Source organism: Lissotriton helveticus, chromosome 6 (genome assembly GCF_964261635.1).
Source record: "Lissotriton helveticus chromosome 6, aLisHel1.1, whole genome shotgun sequence".
Classification (NCBI taxonomy): Eukaryota; Metazoa; Chordata; class Amphibia; order Caudata; family Salamandridae; genus Lissotriton; species Lissotriton helveticus.
The window spans coordinates 322,465,910-322,486,987 of record NC_136067.1 but is presented as its reverse complement, the minus strand read 5'-3'; the positions used below and the strand labels follow the sequence as shown (position 1 = coordinate 322,486,987).

Sequence of the window (21,078 nt, the reverse complement as noted above, 5' to 3'; positions counted from 1 at the left end):
TTTACTCCTGCTTCTTGTCCTATTCGTTGAACTAGAGTTTAATCAAGTGTGCCTCATCGGTTATCTTATTTAAGTATGCAGCTGGGACCTGCAAACGTTTGCCCAGCTAGTACTGGGCAAAAGAAAGAGATCAGGTGTCACTTCAGAGTTCAAATACAGGGAAGCAATCATCTGGGTTAGTGGACAAATGTCTGGGCATTCCAATTACAACATACTTTATCTTTTCCCCTCACCTCCTCCTTCACCTTTCTCAATCGGAGATTGGACTCCATGGAAACATTCTGATATCTTGAAGTATTTTTCATCATTTGAGAGGGTTTCTAAATCGTACTTCCATGATAAATGTTACATCAGCCACAACATTTGCAACCTCTACCTTTTTATACCAGTAACCACTGATATTATGATTACAGATTTGTATTTTAACTGCTTAAAAAGGCAAATATATCAGCCTGGCCTAATAACATTTTCTGGAAAACTTATCAGGAAACGACACATTCTACAAAATCTACTTCTTGCTCATGGATTTATATAACCAAACAAAAACAAACTTCGGGCTAAACTAGACAAATGCTGCCACTGTTGTGACAGATTACATGAAGTTTATAAATAGCAATTGTAAACCTTACCTGAATACTCAGGTGTTGCAAATTCGGGTCCCAGTGCACCAATCCAATAAAAGAGGATAGATCTTCTGCAAAAAGGGAGATAGTAAGATAAATAATTAATTCACTTCTAAGCCTCTTAATAGTTTCTTCAATGTAAACAAGTCGGGCTATTGATGTAATCTCCCAACAAAAAAAGGCCAATTTGACTGTCGGATTTATTTTCAATCATATCCTGCCTTTCACTCACATGTTCTATACAGAGTTAAACCAGCTGTCTTTCTGCAGCAGCTTATCGAACAAGCATTGGCAAGGCCACCGTCTCGGCAATGCGAGAGCTACTAGCGTTGTCAATCTGAATGTCTTTTAGCCGTGTTGTATAGCAGAACATCTGCTGTTCAGCTTGGCTGAAAGACATGGAAAAAAGTGACCACACTGGCCAGGGCATAGCTCTTTTTAGGTCTCATCTAGGCAGCGCTTGCGATTTCTCTGCGAGACACTCTGTATTCAGGATAGGCTTTAAAAGCTCTGCCCCTTTTCAAGGACTGCCCCTGTTACATGTGGTGTTAGTCAGAGCTTGTGAGCACTATTTCTTTCTTTGGAGCGCACAAGACCAGTGCTCTTTACAGAGCTCTGTTGTAAACAGGGCTGTAAATCTTGTTCTTATCTTTCCACAATTGCTGTGCATTTAAAGATTGAGGTCTGTTTTAGCTGCAGCTGCCTCCTCCTTCCTCCTGCTTTTGAAATGCACTGCCTGCCGTCACAGTGCCTGCCTTCCTACGGCTGGTGCTGCCTCAGTCTCAGAGCTCACCAAGCATTTGCAATGCAGTAGGTCACACATTTGCGAGAGTTTGAGCTATTGGCATTGTAAATGGCAATGCCTTTTATTTATGTGTTTTGAAAACCTGAAAACGGTGCATAAACATGCACTTTGTACTTATAGTCGTTGCTTATGAGAAGCAAGGCTGGCAGTAACTGCACCTCTTTTACTGCCAGCCTTGCATCTTGTAAGCAAGAGCTACAAGTAAAAAGTGTGAGTTTACGCACTGCTTGCAGGTACTCAAAACATATAAAAATAAAAGGCATTTACAATGCCAATAGCTCCTTGCATTGCAAATGTTTGGTTGTGTGGCAGGAGGGGCAGAGATGCGATTGAGGGAGGATTGGTAAAGAAGAAACATATGGGGGTGGGAGGTGAGTGGGGGAAAAAGCAACTGGGATGTCAAACATACACCCCAGTACAGAGATCTGGGTATAAAGCCATCATTTTTTTTGCACACCATGCCTTTCCAGTTTAGATTCAGCAATATGCAAATCAGTCTTCACCCTGCTCCCCATGGGAACATTCCAGCACGAACTGCCAGGCTAGGTCCTCCCTGGACTGGAAACTAGCATCCTGGGACCGGTCTCAGGATATCACCCCTCATCAGCCAGGCTAGCTTGACTCCAGTCGCATGTAAACCACAGGAGCCACAGCTGGGCATAGCCTTGCCACTTAGGACGACAAATGCAAAAAGAACAATTGAGGGACGGAATACTGAACAATGTCAAACATTCACCCTCAGTACAGAGATCTGGGCCTAAATCAAATGTGTTTGCTATGTTCGCATAAGTGACCAAGGGTATGCCCAGATGTGGGTCCCTTGCTCGCTGTGCCACAGCATTCAAGCTAGCCTGGCAGATGAGGGGTGATATGCCAAAACCAGTGCAAGATGCTTGTTTCCAGTCCAGGCAGGACCTGGCCTTGCAGTTTGGGCTGGACTGTTCCCATGAGGCACAGGGTCAAGACTGGTTTGCATATTGCTGGGACCAAATGGATTAAACCCAGATCTCTTGACTGGGGGTGAGTGGATGAAAAGTTTCAACACTTGGAACCAATGTCAGTGGATATGTTTGCTAAATCACTGATCTTAAATGACAAAGTGCTGAAATGTGAAACCCAGGCTGTGTGCACACTGTGGCACGGTGTGACTGTCACATACATGCAAACTTCTGCACAACTGAGACGGCATAGACCAATGTATTTATATATGGGTTTATAGCACGCTGCATGTCATCTACCAGATACATGTGGTACAGGTCAATATGCATGTGCGAGAATAATGCATTGAGGTCATACAGGGCATGACCCCAATGCAATATTCCTTACTGCCAAATCTATGACCTAATCAATGGCCAGTCAGAATTGCTCTGCGTTTATCAGTTACCTAATGAGGAGATTTTTGAGTTTTGCCCTCAAGGTCCGGTTTGAATTTTTATAATTTCAGAACTATGGGCCTTCAACTCCAGGAGATCTGTTTTCGTTCTTGTGTGTCTCAAGTGGTAAATCTAGCTCAGTGGTTTTTAAGCTTTCACTTCTGTGGACCCCAACGTAATCACTACTGGAAGCCAGGAACGCTAGCCTAAGCAATTTCGACGATTTGCACTGCAAAACAATATACAAAAATACTGAAACAAGCATTCATCAAACAAATACACAGGCGATTAAATATTTTACTTAATTCAGAAACAATCTATATTATAATGGGAACGTTGGGGACTTTCTAAATTCAATTGAGGTCACAAATTGTCCTTGCATTCAATCTCAGGATACCAAGTTGTCCTCTGGTTAGCTGCTTAGTTCTGCCATCTTCGAAAATGTTCCGTCACTGTCAGTATTTTGAAAGTCCAGTTATATATGACTGCGCTGCAATGGCTTGACAAAGTGGAAACACAGTGGATGGCTCTTCATACATGTGTGTGTTACATTGATCTTCATGGAACAGTGGACTTCACCTACAACACAGGATCACCATACTGAGCTTGTACTGAACAACTATGTGCATGCAAGGCAAGTAACCCAAGCTGTTGCAGCTTCTTTGTTTCACAGACTGCAGGTCCGTGCAAAGACGGGTAGAGTCATCAAGTGATAGCTCTGCCTGAGGTAGCTGGTATTGAAAGAAAAATGGCTTGCTCTGTGTATACAAGGCGTGGATGGGATAAAGAATGAAATGTATGATGAGTTGACTTTTCAGATGCAACCTAGTCCTCTGTGCATTCTAATGGTGGTAGAAGGATACATCCAAACAGCCACTAGACACAAGGTGCAACTAAAACACTCTTCGGCTGGTCTAATACTTCACTGTCAATGGCTCAAATCAATGCCTGAAGGCTCTTGAAACAAATAAGCCAATGTCTAGAGGAGGCTGATCCAATATCCCAAAGAGTATGTATAAAATTCAATATGCTTGCCATGAATCGTTTATGGGTCTGTTGACATCAAGTCTAAACACGGAGAATACTGAAGTTGGAAGAGCAGGTAATTCCTTTAATTTCACCTCTTGCTCACAGCGTCTGCTGCAGTCACATGTATTCCGTAAATGATCTCTCTGCACTTCCCTTCCTGGTTTATATAGGGCATTCATGTTCCCTTTCCACAGTTCTACTTATGGTAATCATTGATTCCAGGACTAGGCTTAGGAGGTTAAATTATTTGGGTTGTAAAAGTTCAGATGGGTTAAAAGTAGTCAATTTAAATTTACCATACCCATATGCACACAATTTTGAATCAAAGCCATTGAATTGCCTACGACGTTTACAAACTGATGAGACACCCTAAAGGGAGCAACCTCCAACATTGCATCCCAGCAGAACGAACAAACAGCAGTCTTTCTGCACTTGCATCCACAAACATGCTGCACACAGATCCAAACTAGAACCTAGCTGCCTACTATCCAAAACAATGCAAAACTAAACAATACACACATCTATTCTTCTTATGTTGGCCTCTAACAAACAGGATTCACCCTCTAAAAATGCAAGCCAGAACCAAGCAAGGTTTTTGCAGACCACTTGGACTCCTGTCAATGAGAATCTCAGCACATAAAGGGATCCCTGGCTCCAAAAGAGCTTTAGGACCATAAAGGAATGGTAGAAAGTGGGAGATAGTCTAATCTAACTATTATGTTTCATCCACACTGGTAGACTAAGGGTTCTGTACACCTTATATGGCCCTGTGAATGGGACTTCCACAAAGTTTATGACAACAGACCAAGATCATTGTCAGCAAGATTATAAACCCATCCGTTAAATACAAGACTGCTCATACAAAGCAAAAGAATGACAGCGAGTAAGGGGTTAAAGAAGGGGTCGTTGCTAGATAAACACACTTTAACACTCAAGGTTAGGTAATCAAAGAAATTAAGAAAGCAATAAACAGGCCTCTACACTACCCAAATAATAGCTTTTAATATAGCACTTGCTACTGCACCATTGCCATTTCTAAGAGCGATAAATTGCAAATGTTTCTATTATACAGATTAATAGTATTGAACTTCCCAATCACGGGCAGCTGAGCCAGTCTTACCAGAGTGCAGACTTGTAACCTTCATATCACTGCATGTTTCAGTGGTGAGCGTTAAACTAACGTATCCATCCTCGCGGCAGAGGCTGGCAACCGCTCAGCTGAACCCCTCGGGGCACTCAGAATACACATTCAACCAACTAGTTTTTGCTTGAATGTGTTTTACATGAGCGTTCCTAGGAGAGGGGACCGGGCGGCCATTGGAAAGCCTGAGGCTACACGCAAGTGTATCATTTTGTAGGTATTCACAGGGCTTTAAGAGGGACGAAAAAACTGGGGGGTCTCTCCTAGGGGCGTGGGCGATGTAATTGAGGGAGTGGCTTAAAACACTTAAGCTAAAAATCTAGCATAGTGTGCTGCCCAAGTGGTATTTTGCTACTTCTGTCCATTCATCCAGATACATAACACAAGTGACATTACGCCAATAACAAGCCAGGACTATTGGCTTTGTCCATGGTTGTAAACTGAATAAGATCAATAAGCAACTATGACGTTCTAAAGCACTGAACTGATAGAGGTCGACTCGCCAGTCGACACAGTGTCAGGTGTCAGAGGAGGAGCAAGAGAGCAGGCAGGCAGCAGCAGCGGAGGCGGTGGAGGCGAAGCAAAGGCAGCGGATTTTTGCCGGCAGCCACCTGGGGTTTCTTTCCACGATTCCGGCGATTCCGGCGCCCTTAGCCAGGGTGAAGAGGAGATCGCACCCCCCATGCACACCTGCCTGTCTGACCGGTAGAAGTGACAAACGGAGGCAAACGGAGGTGAGGTCGCGCAAAACCGCCCAAAGCGTGGGCGACAGACGCGAGCGCGGCTGCCGGTAGAGGCGGCCGCGAAGTAAGAGCCCGGGGAGCTGACCGAAAGGCAGACTGTCTAGGTCCGATTTGCCCGCGGTCACCCCCATGAGTTCCGCTCGCAGCTCGCCCCTTCGCAAGCTCCACTGCCAGTGAAGACCCAGAGGCTTAGAGCTTAGAGCTCATAATTAACTAGCTCCATCTCTAGCTCCATCTCGCCCCAGCACGCCCCACCTTGCCCCACTTTGCTCCGGTAGTCTGCAGGAGTCATAGAACACCACAGAAAAATCAATCGTGAGTAACCGGCGGCAAGGCTTGAGGTGGGAGTGACCGGGATCAGGATTGCAGCGCAGCTGTGGCATAAGGGGATCCTGCGGGGTGAGCCTCGTGAGGTGCGGGGCACACCAACTGCGGCACACTAAACCTCCCCAGGTCAAAAAACATCCGATACCCAACACTGGGATTATTTTTTATGCATCCCACATCCCGTATCCCGCATCACTGACATCAGAACCTCACCATACCACAGAGCATCAAACAGCTCTCGGGAGTCGCCCCTGAGAGCGCCGCCAGTACAACACAGCAAATACTGCGAGCCTGGCTGCACACACAGTGGATAACAGCGCAAACCCAGCAAAACTGCATTCCAAGGGAGCTGAAGCAACCGCAACTCTCGCTAAATAGGATTTGCGCCTTGGGTTAGACGCAAGAAGGTGCAATTCGGACCCCTCCTGGAACCTGATCTCTGGGTGGAAATACAGTGATGAGAACAAGAAATTCTACTCTCCTACAGCGCCAAGAGAAACCTCGCCCCCATAAGACAGCAAAGCGCCTTAAGGAAAAAATGCTTTACCCCCCTAGCGGAGGGGTCTCTAACATGGGGCCAGATTATAGAGAAGAGTCAGCGGAAGAGGAGGCGGAGGCAGAGGGGAACTAGAATAGAGACATCCTAAGAGCACAACACCATGGAAACAAGCCCCAACAAGATCAGACTACACCTCCACACGGGTCAACGTCAGCGTCAGCGCCAGACAAGGGCTCACCTTTAAGTAGCCATAGAAAAACAACAATCAACATTGCTAGTATTAGAGACATACGGGATTTCTTCCCCCATAAAATCTCACACTCCTGCACGTAGACCAAGAGAGCGTTGTAGCTAACTCGGACACAGCCGTTAACCCCTCAGGAGACCACATTCTTTTGAGCCCAGCGACCCCGCTATCGCCAAAAATAATTATTGTTCCGGGTGGCCTACTAGCTCATACAAAAACTACTCCGACTTTGCCTAATAACAAAGCCGGCCTAGTTAGCCCCCACGCTTTAGCAATTCAAGCAATTCAAGCAACTCAACAAACCGGGGACACCAAGGGCTTTACCAGCCGACTGCGTAATTATAGTACACCAGGCAACAGGGCTGACGGACACCATAGGGGCCAGCAAAATCAGTACTTCAGCACTCAGTGCACACGCTGAGCCATTTAAAATCCCTGCAACACCCCACTCACCCCTAGCTAGCCCTGGATTGGATCATAATGGCACTAGATACAATCAACAAGACCAGGGGGCGGACCATACAATGGAGAGGCAGCCGGCTAAACTGGACCATCACCTTGTACTGATCAACGACGTCTTGTCCTCAATGGTAAACGCAGCTATAATGCACGCCGACAAGCTAGACGTCTAAACACAGTCGCCGGCCTGATATCAGGCATAGACTCCAAACTTGAAGCCTTGAACTCTTTAATTCAACGCGCTCAGGCAAATACCACAGTCACACCCAAGCCACAGGACTGTGGATGTAGCCCGGTGTTGCTATGCCTGGAAAAACTGCCAGTAATAATGAACACACTGATCGAAGATCTAAAAACAGAATCCAGCAGGCATAGGAGCAACGAAACTTTGAAGCCGTCAAATACTGACAGCATCCCACTTGGGACACAGATGTCCGCCGACTTCAATGGCAAAGAACCACAGCAGGACTTCACAAAGACGTCGGCAGCTGAACCAAGCAGGATATCACAATCAATTACAGACGAATGCAGCACCACGGCAAAAGAACAAGCAAACTCAAACAGCTTGCAGACGACAAGCCTTGATACTGGCCATTTATCCCGGAAAAATAAGAAAAAATTTAAAAAGCTAAACAAACAAAGAAAAAGCAATCATAACCAAAATGGCTCAATGAGGCTGTGGCTATTACCAGAAACCAAAGAAATTCCCACGCATAGTAAGAACGACGTTGCGTCTATCACGCATCAAATTCCATCAACCCCAGACGGAAAAGTTATTTGGCCGAATAACCCAGGTAAACTTAACCTTGATTCAATCCCTGGTATTACATACGAAGGTGCAGGTCAACACCCAAAAAACTGGGAAGGAAGAGCCGCAATATTCAGCGGGCATCCCAATGTACATGAGGATCAAACAACTCGGTCAGGCAGTCAGGCTCCGCCAGAACTTCAGGTACCACATCGAGACAGCCCCCCGCTGGTCACCGCGACGGATAAAGCCTTATATAGCAAAACCAGAATTTCAGCAAAGGAAGCCAACCAGAGAATATGCTGGAAGGACTCCCACAAACCCAACAAGATAGTAGTAAATGAAACAAACGAGGTTTTGCTGCCGACAACAAGAACGGGCACTACAACCCATGTAAACGATGAAGCCAATGCTGTGGCATTGAAAACCCGACAGGATTTAATGAGTCAAGACCCATCCACAATAGGGACATATAACACCCAGACCCCCCACACACAGGATGATTTGAGACTATGTCTTTACCCAGAATACGCCTCACAGGGCAAATGGGACATACTCAATCGCAGCAACCTACTAAAACTTTTTGCGAACATCCCAGGCCTGGAAAATATAAAGTCATCTGACATCGACACTGTCTCCTTTTTTATGCAAGGACCAGATGACATTAATGAATCCACAGAACTGGTTTTTTCGAACCCAGATATAGTCCATATACTAAAAAGAAACAATCAATCTCTGGAAGACTGGGGCATAAAAATCACGAGCCGCCCGACAACAAAATACCCTACGCCGTTGAAACATGCCCACTTGAAGAATCAAAATGGTTCTAGAACACTGGATACACAAAGAGAGACCCCGACAGTAGAGCTACCACTCCCACCCTTAAAAACACTCTCCATATTCCATGGGAGCGACAGTAGAACAAACAAAAAATTGATAAGTGATGGGATAATCAAGGTCACTACAAACCTGAGCAAAGGCATCCGGAGTTGCTCAATTCAAAACAACTCTACTGAAGATTGGTCTTGGGTGCCACGAGCCTTAGCTCATAATTCCTAAACTGCGTACTGCTGCAATTAAGACCACAGCACAGCATTGGCAGGCAGATTTACCAGGCATAAAGCAGAAAAAGGCGACAGTCGGCAATCAGAACTTATCTATTATGTCTTGGAACGTAGCTGGGATACTAAAACTAATACAATATCCCGCAACACCCCTGTTTTATGCAGGAATGGATATAATCTGCATGCAAGAAACGTGGGCTATCAAACCAGTCTCTATCAGGGGATTTGCGGATTATCACAAACCAGCTGTTAAGGAGAACATCTTTGGCAGACCGTCTGGAGGTATCTCCATATATATCAGGCTCTCCCGGTAGATACAATTTAGGGAAATTATAACAACGTCAAACTTGTACATGGTCGGCATTCTGAAATGCCTATCAAGTAAGGGCACATTGTCTATACTGCTGATCAACGTTTACTATAACCCTAATGGACGGGGAACAAAGGAAAAGCTCTCCGAGTTATTAGCAGACATTGAAAACCTCCTCTTACAATATGCCCACATGGACTCAATTCTTGGGGATTTCAATATACACAACGTTGGAGATAAATCAGCAGAAAGCCACAGTTCGCCCGCGACGGAAGCATTCAATGCCCTCTTGCACGCCTATCAGCTGGCTTTAGCCCACTCCTTATTCTTAAAGGAGTCTCCAGGAAATCTCTGCCCGCCAACATACAACAATCTTACTACAATTGACTATATTTTTTTAAGTACCCGGCTACATAGCCTAATGACAGGGTACAAAGTTGAACAGCGGAAGGAAAGCGACCATGCGGCCTTAATAACAACTTTAGACTTGACAGCAGATAACCACTACATACTAAAACAACTGGGATCAACAACTTGCATTGAACACCATACATTGGTAAGAAGGATTAAATGGGGTGCAGGCCCTATGCACAAGTTTGAGGAATGGAAAAAGCTTGGGCGGATGGCACATTAAAGGACACAAACAGGGACATAATCAAAGATTGGGACCAGCTTGCCCATAATCTAGTAATACATCTACAAGGAGGGAAAACCAGCAAAACTAACTCTTACCCTAGGCATAACCTTGGTGATATCCTTGCAATCCGTGAAAGCGCGAAACTAGTGCGCACTAAACGAAGGTCTTACCTGAAAACCGGTTCAACCAAAGACAAGAAACTCCTGCAGGAAACAGCAAAACTACACTCAAAACAAGTTTGGGCGGAAAAACGGTAACAAACGGAGGCAAAGTGGTTAAAGATCTTTGGATTGCTGAGCCCCAGTAAAACGCAAGAGTTCTGGCAATACCTCGATACTCTAAATCAAGGGAGTACGCAGAGAGAGAACTCAATTGACTCACACACCTGGATAGCCCATGTGACTTCTCTATATTAGGAGGAAGGCATCTTAAATCATTCACTCACAGAACTAGACAATGTATCAAAACTAACTAACCCGAAAAATTTAAATACAGTAGAAAAAAAGTTAGTCAACACAATATTAAAGAAAATCAGACCCAATGGAGCGCCAGGACTCAACGGCCTGCCGGGCTCCCTCTTCAGGCAAGACACAGACTTTTGGACCGAAAATTTGTCCGTGCTATACGCCGAATGTCGATTGGCAGGGAACGTACCGGATTCTTGGCGAGGGTCGCTACTGCATCCCATCTACAAGAAAGGGCCAAAATCAAATCCACAAAACTACCGCATGATTGCTCTCCTTGACATCGAGGGAAAGGCTTATGCAAGTACCCTATTAATGGAGCTTTCAAGCTGGGTCAGTAAGGAGGGCCTCCTGCCATTTTACCAAACTGGGTTCAGACCAGGAGCCTCAACAGTGGATAACATCATAGCGCTCTCATACCTAACACACAAGGCAGTGGCACGTAACTCTCTTCCTATCTTTGCCTGCTTCATTGACTATACTGCGGCCTTTGATGGTGTCGACCGTTCCATTCTTTGGCAGAAACTGGAAACCTGGAACATCGACCCACATTTATTAAAAGCAATTATATCTCTATATACAAACACGTGGGTCAGAATTAAACTGTCAAATACGTCAGCTTCAGAGAAAATTGACACCAATCGCGGCTTGAAGCAAGGATGCGTACTAGCCCCGTTGTTATTCAACCTATACACCGCAGACATGGGCAAAGCCTTGATGGGAGCATCATTAGCAACCCCCCGCCTTGGGCATACCAAGATTCAATTACTGCAGTACGCAGACGATCTGGTATTATTAGACCACACCAAAATTGGGCTTCAAAAAGCCTTAACGGCCTTGGACATTTATAATGCAAAAAATAAACTGATTGTGAATGCAGCCAAATCAAAAATAATAATATTTGGACCTTATCCGAAAAAAAAAACCGATAAAATGGAGGATAGGACAGTTGACTTTGAACTGTACACGACAATACAACTATTTGGGAGTCTGGCTTTGTGAGACAGGGCGCCCAGGAGTACATCTTGATAAAATACGGGCAAAAGGGAAAAGCATCTCATACGCCCTGGGGAAGCTGCACGCAACTCTATATAGCCCTACGATAACAGCAATTCAAAGAGTATTAAGGGCGAAGTTAATACCATCATTAAATTATGCTCAGCAGGCCTTCCCAGGCAAACTATCAAACACCCTGGATAAAATCCATTGTTCGGCCTATAAAAAACTATTCCATCTACCCTCCAGCACCAGAAACACGCTAGTGCGACTCGAATTCGGCTTGACACAACAAAAACTTGAGCAACTGGCTGCAATTAGTAAATATTTTTATCTTACAACCGCGGCTCCAGAAAACTCGTTGAAATTCAGTATAAAGAAAATTTTCCTGGAAGAAAAGAATCCGTGGTCAAATATTCTGTCCCTTGCTAAAGATACTCTGAACCTTGCTGTGGACAACTGGGACCCCGAGCTAATCAATTATGCAGCCATTAAAAGTGCAACAAAACGTCAAGTTCGGCTTTGCTCACGCATTACTGACCTGGAAGCATTGGAACTAAGAGGCTTCCATGAGTCCCTAATACTCCCGCAGCTGGCACAGACCTCGAAATTGCACCTTACCCAAGCAGTGGGCAAGGTGGCAGTTAACAGGATTCTAGCGCTCCGACTGCACCCTCTGCCTTCTCAAAGAGCTTTACCCCACGAGGAGACTTGAGATAATGCACTCTGAGTGCCGCTTATGCAAGTATAAACAAGAGAGCTTCGCCCACACCCTGTTTTGCTGCCCGGGGTTGTCTGGTGAGCCTAATGGCTATTTAAAGCCAATTTTACTCAGACAAGGAATTAGAACGATAAAGGAGGCGGTCCACTATCTATTCACAATGGAAACAGTGAAAGATATGGCGATGTTAGGCAAATTCATCGAACAGGCACGCCGGAAGCTGATGGTCCCGCATGACTAGGCCAGCGGCAGCTAACTGCAAAATTAATGAGATATATTGGCCCACGAAGAATTGGACTAATGAATTTAGTTTTTAATCATGCTCTCACTTATTTTTAAGGTTTTTCTTTTTTTCTTTTTTCTTTTCTTTTCTTTCATTTTACCTCTGACATGATAAAAATGTTTATTTTAAAGTGTGATGTTTCTTTTAATGGTTTTGAGTAACCAAAAATAAAGTTTTATTCATTCATTCAGTCGACACAGCTGCCATGTAATGAGATGGAAACCTGCTCGCTGCAGGGGGTTCTAGCTCACTGTGATATCGGCTCTTGACAAAAGAACAGTGTTAAGTGACGATTTCGTGTGCCATCTTAGGTGGTAGTCCTGAAAAGAGCATTTTAATGAGAAGCACAGATAATATTTATTTAAAATAGCACAATACAGAGTGCACGATCAAATGACAGTGCAAACACATGATACCTGGGAAAACTCAAACTAACGCTTCGCTCACGCACCGACTATCCTAAATGTGGCCTCTCACTAAAATTATGTGATGCGCACACTACCGTTCACAACGAGTTTGACAATTTGACACTCGTGAAAACTTCAAACCAACATAATCGTAAAGCTCTATTTTACAATGAAAACAGTATTCTTGAGTAGGGCCAGGAAAGCGAGATACATGCACAAGAGGTACATTGTGCGGTTGTTTTGACAAACTTACAATGGTACTCCACGGATTTCCTAAAAAGGAGACGGTTTGATCTCACGACTTGGAAATAGACAATCTACTCGTTCAATACAAGAAAAGGAATTGAAAGGCAGGCTAGCTCAGCATATAGCTCAAAAGTGAATGTGGACTGCCATCTGGTGAGCAAAAAATATATTGCTTAGGAAAAGGAATGGGCTGTTTTGGTTCACAATTACAAGCCTGATCTGGAAATGTGTTTTATTGCTGCAGAAAAACAGTTGTCAACGTGTGCAGTGCATTAATTTGGGAGTCTTTTCGTATTTGTTTTAGAGCTTAAGGTGGTAAAGTTTTCCAAAAGCTCTCCAAATGCATTTGAAATTTGGTAAGTAATTGAGAATCTGTGCACAATAATCCCATTCTAAATGGAGTTTGGAGGACTGCTCACCCCACAGTTGCACAGGTTGTGGGCGGACGATTCTAATATTTGGGTGAATGTATAGACATGAGAGAATGTTCAAGTTTATTAAAACAGGACTTCGGCTTTTTGCCATAAAGGTCTAATATAAAAAAAATATTTTCTTATTACTAAAGTGAGAAAAAGAGGAAATCAATAACTACAACCAAATACAATATTAAAAATCGTGTTCTTATAAACAGATGAAAAATCATACAAACTTAAACAATTTCTTATTAAAGATTTTTTACAACTACTGTAGAGTATTTTGTCCGCCCTTTCTGACCTTATTACAAGCCACGGCCTCGGATCTGGCCTACATAAGACTTTCAGTTCTGGGCGCATACAAAATACAATATTTACACTTTGCAATCAACAACTGCAGCACCAAGGGCATCTTTCTTGGTAAATTATCCCATGTACTTTGAAACTAACACGTACTCGAAATAGTTCATGGCCCAGAAAAAAATACTTTCTTCTATTGGGGAAAATACAATATTGCAGGCACATGTACTCCGCTCAAAAATGGAAAGAACAGCTATACAATCTGGACTATTTCACACTGTGTGATATAGAATTCTACTTTTTCTGTCACTGTCTTTAATTTATAAATGTTTCAATAGACATGAAATGAAGAGCGCAAAGAAAGCAGCTATAACAAAGGATATGTCAAAAGTTCTGGAACGCATCAATACAGCAGCCATCGGGAAACAAATATTGCTATATAAAACGTTGAACTGATGCTCGATAATCAATAGCCACATAATACAGGTGACAACACGTTTTCCTCGAGAAGAGTGTTAAGGTATTTCTATATCACGGTGTGTTTTTTTTTTTAATAAGTACATTAAATGATGCGTTTTAGTCCTTTTGTGACTTTATTTGGTATTGTAACCAGTCTACAAGCGTTTAAACCGTAACTTCAATGGAAACATTTTTCCCAGTTAACCCTTCGCTGCTTCTGCTGTCGCGCACTACCTCCGTAGGGCTGTGCACACCCGTTGGCCATCGCGGCTCCGCCCACTGCGCTAAACCACCGCAGTTAAGCGGCTATCAAAAACTAAACTGTGTTCTATGTAGTGCTTACTACATCACAATTCGCAATTTTAGAGCACTACAAATAACAAATATTCCGACAAGTCAACTCTATCGTGTGTGCGCGTGTGTAGGTATCGATAACCAGAGTCAGTCTGTAAATAAATGTATGGATCACATTATTGACATTCGCTCATGCACACATCAGATCTGTTTATACCATGCCTCCCATCACGTTGACACGGAGGATGAATGCCTTGAAGTTCTGAACCCTATGAAGTCAAATTATACACATCAATTCAGGCCGGTGGCAAGTGTTCGCTTAGAGAGGTCCATGGTGCTAATTCTAATGGCACAGATGATTCTTCCATGTACGTGTGGGTAGGGTTGGGGCACCTCTAATGGATTCTTGCAGGAAAATGTGAAATGTTTTCCTTGGTCACTGAAGGTTTCCGATTGAAATTTCAGTGACTGTCCTCCACAGTATGGGGTTTACACAACAGGAACAAGCCCTGAAGGGTTTCGATCTGTCCTCCACAGTATGGCCTTTACACAACAAGCAGGCACTGAAGGTTCCCAATAATATTTAAGTGACTGTCCTCGACAGTATGGTCTTTACACAACAGATACAGGCACTGAAGGTTTCAGATTATATTTCAATGACCGTCCTCAACAGTATAGGTTTAAGACAACAGGAGCAGGCGCTGAAGGTATCAGATGGTATTTCAGTGACCGTCCTTGACAGTATGGTCTTTATACAACAGAAGCAGGCAAAGACATGAAATGTAAGTGTACGGACAGCATCTGGTGCCTCCAAGCCATGTCGGTGCTGTAGAAAAAGCAATTGGAATATTTCAGCAAAATATCTCAATAATTGGTGCCGTTATTTAAGTACTATATTAAATATAGTTCATCTACATATATGCAGACCTTGTCATCTCTGCCTGGTTGTTCGGGGTCTGTGGGCCAGTGATTCAGTGACTCCTGAAAGGTTTCTGAGTGCCTTATGCGCTTGGGTTTCGGTTTGAATAATAATGACTCACAGGGGTGGTTGTTGTGCAAATGGCGGTTTACTTCCCACTGGACCATATATTAGAAGTTCTGGTTCCTTAAAGGAGGCATCATCTCCTTTGTCCACACTTTTAATTAAATCCATTCTTTTGTGTTCGACGGCACGGGTCTCAATTTAAAATTAATTGTAATCGTTCACCATTTTTCTTTATATTTTGAGGAACTCGCTATGTAGTAAACCAGTATAAATTCAGACGTTATGTGGAAATGCATAGCTTGTAATGTGCGATTTCAAAGGGAGAATTTCTGTCTTTGATTGATTTACATTTGTCACTAAAAGATTATAATCCTGAGGTAATTGGTACCTTCTCTAGACTTTGTGAGGGCATCAAACTCCGTTGTGGAAGCACCACCTGGGCCAAGATGGTTTAACAGAGACTGCTCCTTAGCTAACAGAGAGCTCCGCATGGCACTCTTAGCGAATCTCAATGATCCTGCTCTTATTAAAATCACTAAGGAAAACGTATAAGGCAGTTACCATGCTAAGGAAGGAAAAAATAGTAAAAGAGCATTGGGACAACCTTGCATGTGCCGCTATATCAAAGAACAGGAATGGGTTCTGGGTAGCAGTTAAAGAGATGAAGTTCATGGGACACTCGATAAGCTGTAACATAACCAGCGAGGCGTGGGAAACACACTTCTCTAAGATTTACTTCGCCCCACCTCAAAACAAAGACTCTGGCGAATATCAAGCCCCCACTGGGATTCAGCTATCCTTGACTGAAGTGGTGGATGCTATTCAACAGAGCCTGGGCAACAAAGCTCCTGGACCCAATGGGTTGCCCATTGATCTTAATAAACATCAATCGGAGTGCTGGGCGCCCCTTTTATTAAATATTTTTTAATAATTTAACTAATGACTTAATTCCAGGCACATGGTCTACTAGCATTATCGTACCAATTTAAAAAAATGGTGACCAATCTAACCCAAGTTGTTATAGACCAATCTCCCTGATAGACAATACATTGAAAATCTTAGGGAGGATCCTGTATAACAAGATTAGGTTATGGGCCGAGGAAGACCACATCTTACGACCATGCCAGTTAGGGTTCAGAAGTAAAATAGGCACAATAGAACAGTATCTAAACCGTAATCTGATTATTGGTAAATACACTGTAGCTCAAAAATCTCCTATTTATTTGGCTTTTATGGCTCTTACCTCAGCCTTTGATTATGTTAACAGATCACGTTTATGGTCTATTCTTTTAAAATACGGTTTGGATGACGTTTTAGTTAACTTTTTAGCTCACCTGCACAAGGATCCGAATGCTAGGGTGAGGATTAGGAAAAGCGGCCAGGTATCTAAAGACAAAGTTGGCAGAGGGGACAGGCAGGGTTGTGTCCTGGCCCCTCTACTCTTTATCTTGTGTATTGATTTACATATATCACAGGTTACACTTTCTAATGATGTCCCAAAAATCAATGGTAACACACTGCCCGCCGTTTTGTACGCCGATGATGCGGTTTTAATGGGCCGCACACCGAATACACTATGCATCTTAGTGCAGGGTTTTGTCGATTTTATGGCCAGTTTAGATTTATGTACCAACTTAAAACAATCATTTTTAAAGGCGTGTGTGCCGAAAAAGTACCCAATAAATACTATTATTGAAGACTCACAAAGTTTACACTGCACTTGCGCTTATTTAGGGCTGGTATTTGCAGCTAATGATTCCTGGGTTGACAACGTGGTGTATAGCAGGAACAAATTTTATAAAGCTATCAATTCAATTTTTGGTCTCCCGCAACCTAAAAAGACAGAGGTGGTTTTAGCTATCACTAAGATTTTTAAATCACAATGTATCCCCACTGCAACATATGGCGCAGAGGTCTGGGGTTTAACAAAGTTTAAAGTGTACAGGGCGAAGAAAATAGATTTTGTCGAAAAATCCTGGGAGCCCCGATCTTTACATCACAGTACGTCTTCCACAGTGAATTAAAATTGCCTTATGTGGAAGATTATATTAAAGCTCGCCCGGCAATATTTTGGCTTGCAATTTGGAAGAATCTGGCAGCGACCCTCACTAGGGATATAATATTAGATTGCCTTAAGTGTGAGCGGGGCAGGGAGATATCATGGCTTGCCGCTGTTAGGGAAAGTTTGAGCAGTGTGAACCTTGCGCACATTTTTCAAAATCCCACTGACTCGGAGGGTATACATAAAAAAGCCCTGCAGGAGGCCCTATATTTACAGTATAGCAAAGCAAGACATGAAAAGGAGGCTTAGAAAACCTCCATTGCTAAGTACATGTCCATAGAGGCTGCCTCTCATCTGTCACCAAGCTACCTCTTAGAACCGATGGGACGCTGGGAGAGATGATTGCTCTTTTGTTTAAGAGCAGGCACACTGAAATTTTTACATGGCTTTTGTCTGGGGTACAATGCCAATCTCGACCAACTGTCTTGTCCTTGTGACGATCATAGCAGACAATGTTATACTTTTTATTCTATTGTAATTTTTATGTAAAATATACAAAAGGTTTTTTGATACCTTTTATAAAAGAAATCTCACCTGTTCATTATAAAGCAGCTTACATGAAAATACTAAAATTGGAAGAGGAAGAATTAATCTTTCGTGTAGGCTTGTTCCTGAAAGCTGCAGTACATGTTCGTAACACTATGTGCACTCGGTTAAGCCAGTGTGTTACGATTTTATAATATGATATTTTAATCAGGACCTTCGCTAATTAATTCTCATTCAATTTTTACTGTGTATTAATTGAAAGGCCAATGACTGAAACTGTTGTCTTATGATGTTTTATTTTAACTGATTTTATTCTTATTGACTTGTGTACCATCATGCTGCTATTTTGACCTGTGCTTTTATGGATATATTTGTATCCGAATAAAGCTTTTGGAGTGACTGATTGAAAAAAAAAAATCCTGTCAAGAAAGTGCATGTAAATAACGTTTTCAGAATATGTTGGGCAATTATACTATTGCTGTAAATTAGAAACCCCGCAGATTTCTCGTGCAGTGTCACAAATAACAAGGATACTAGTGACTATTTATATGACTCATATCGCAAACGTATTAATTTGCACAATCTGGTTTTATGGGTAGCATGACCAAACTAGATAGTGCTCCATTTCTCAGGTTAGAAGGTTGAAATCTTGCATAGCCCGGCAACTGGCAGGGTCTCGGGATTGGCTCTCGGCTCGTCGATCTTGGGAGGCAAATAAATCTTCTAACTGACTTGATTTAAAAAATTTTTTTTTACAGAGAATCCATAATTAATGCTAGTTCTTCTGTTCAGCTACAAACTGTACATTACTGCTGCACTCTGGCTTAGCTCTGCGTGTGACTTACATCCTGAAAGGCACCATTTGTGTGATCACGAACATAAATGAAAAGCTGACAAGTTATCAAAAATACATATCCCGGTCTCAAATATCGAACACATAAACGTGCGTGAGATCTAAGCAGGCAACCCCATAGAAGCCTTTTAGGGTGAGGAATAGTCTTTCTGTGCTTGTGACACACATTTACAAATCTGAAGTTTTACTGACAGAGCAGCTGGTAAGAAGAGTAGAAGTCACCTGAGATTAGTGGGTTACACCCCCACGGTATACTCCAGAAGCATGCTGTTTTCAGGAAGTGTTTCTTTCTTTGCCGATCTACCCTTTTTTTGCTGGTTACTGTGCCAGAGTTATAGAACTTGAATGGACTTCTTTACCGTAAGTGGTTCGATACTTTTTAGGTCGAGGCCATATAGTGGCTTATCAAGAACACAGAGCAGCTTGGGGTCTACCCATTGCTTACCATTGGTTGGCTTTTGTTATCAATCATTTACCTGCTTCTTATTTGTGTACCAGCTTGTCAATCTTGTGTTTGTCCTTGCCACCGCAAAACTGCATCCTTACATCTCTTGATTGGATGCCTTCGCAGGTTCCACTGCTTGCTTTTCAAGAACTTCTTTTTTCTTTTGTGGTAAGCACTCCTGAGAGTGCAGGTCTTTTTGAGTTGCCTCCTTCGTTTACTACTCTCCACCTGCACGCGTGTTGCTCTTTCAAACTTATGCTTCTCATGGTCCTCTCCATATTGTGTTAGCCAGTGTGCTTCTCCCCTTTGATTTCCTCCCTCTGTGTTGCTTCCACCCAACCGTCTTCCTTCTCTCTTCCTTGTTGCTGCTTCTCCACCCATGACCTCATGTTGCCCCCCCAAACACCAACGTTGCTTTCACTCCCACCAACTCTCCCCAGTGTTTCTTCTGCTCGCCATCGGGATGCTGTGCAGCGTGGCAATTGGCAAAGCCAAAAGGTCACAAAGGCGAGAACTATTGGCTTTTTCAATGTTTGCTTATAATGGAATAAATAGGAATACCTAACCGCAACGCAAATGCACAGAAATTGTATTGATCAGTATAAATACTTGTGCATAGAATCTGGAAACTTGATTGTTCTGTAGTATAAGTGTTGCCCATACATTGTGTCACTGTTAGAGCCAGAAAGAACCCTGAAAAATCATTTTAAAAGGCTGAAAGAAGATTCAAAATCATGCACTGGTTCGGAGACTGGTGTAGCCCAATATCAACACATATCCCACACTCATCTATCTGTACAATTGTTCTACATTAGATTCACGATTAGGTTTCAGGGTATCGTGTATGCACATAAGACATTAGATCAGGTAGGGCTGGTGCAAGAGATCACCTGTTTCAGCTGCTTTATTCCCAGTAGAGACTGTCCAAGCATTTCTTGGTTGGATTGGGGGGCTGCACACAGACACTAACTTGGGACGGAAGTTATGGTGGGTGAGGGGTTAAGAAGGACCAGTCTTAGCCAGGGTATTAGGTGCTACTATATTCAAAGCAAACTTCAGAAATCAAACTTTCCAGTTGGAGAGCTTACACCACCTCTACCACACCTCCCAGCTAACCAGATGATGCAAGCATTTTGACTGGATTCGGTTTAGGCATGGCATAAATTAACTTAATTGGATTCAAGAATATAGCTGAAATTGCTTTTGTGGAGGGGGAGGCGCTGTGATAACATGGTGGTTCCCTAACTGAGCACCGTGGCATCCTGGTGTGCCGTTAGAAGTAGCCAAGGGCGCTACGCACAGCTTAGGAAAGTGGAAAAGATAGCAGGTTAAAGTTTGTAGATTGTCTTTGTGGCGCCGAATAACCCATTTGGGACTGTCGTGGGGGAGTTAAGAAAGCCCCCTGTCAGCATCTCACTCACACACAACTCTGGTGCGTCCACCTCCCAGCAGGCACTAATGAGCTATGAGTGAGTGTGAAAAGCACAGCACCGTGTCCCATTCACACACAAACAATGCAGCTCTACGGGGGCTGCCTCCCAGCAGGCTTACACTGCACCACCCACCCTCCCCAGCCCTCTCATAATATAACATAGCTGCCCATGGACAAGAGCTCAAGCATGGATGGGCCTGCATTCACTACTGATGTGCTTTACCATG

General features: G+C 43.3%; 1 protein-coding gene across 8 annotated transcripts in view; it reads right to left on the bottom strand.

Annotated features, from left to right (window-relative positions):
* CYRIA (CYFIP related Rac1 interactor A) overlaps nt 1-21,078 on the bottom strand; it is a 339,563-nt gene that overhangs the window by 154,462 nt on the left and 164,023 nt on the right. For all 8 annotated transcript variants that reach the window (XM_078647768.1, XM_078647767.1, XM_078647763.1 and 5 more), the window contains one exon: nt 630-694. The gene's annotated coding sequence lies outside the window, so the exon portion shown is untranslated. The remainder of the gene's footprint in view (nt 1-629; nt 695-21,078) is intronic.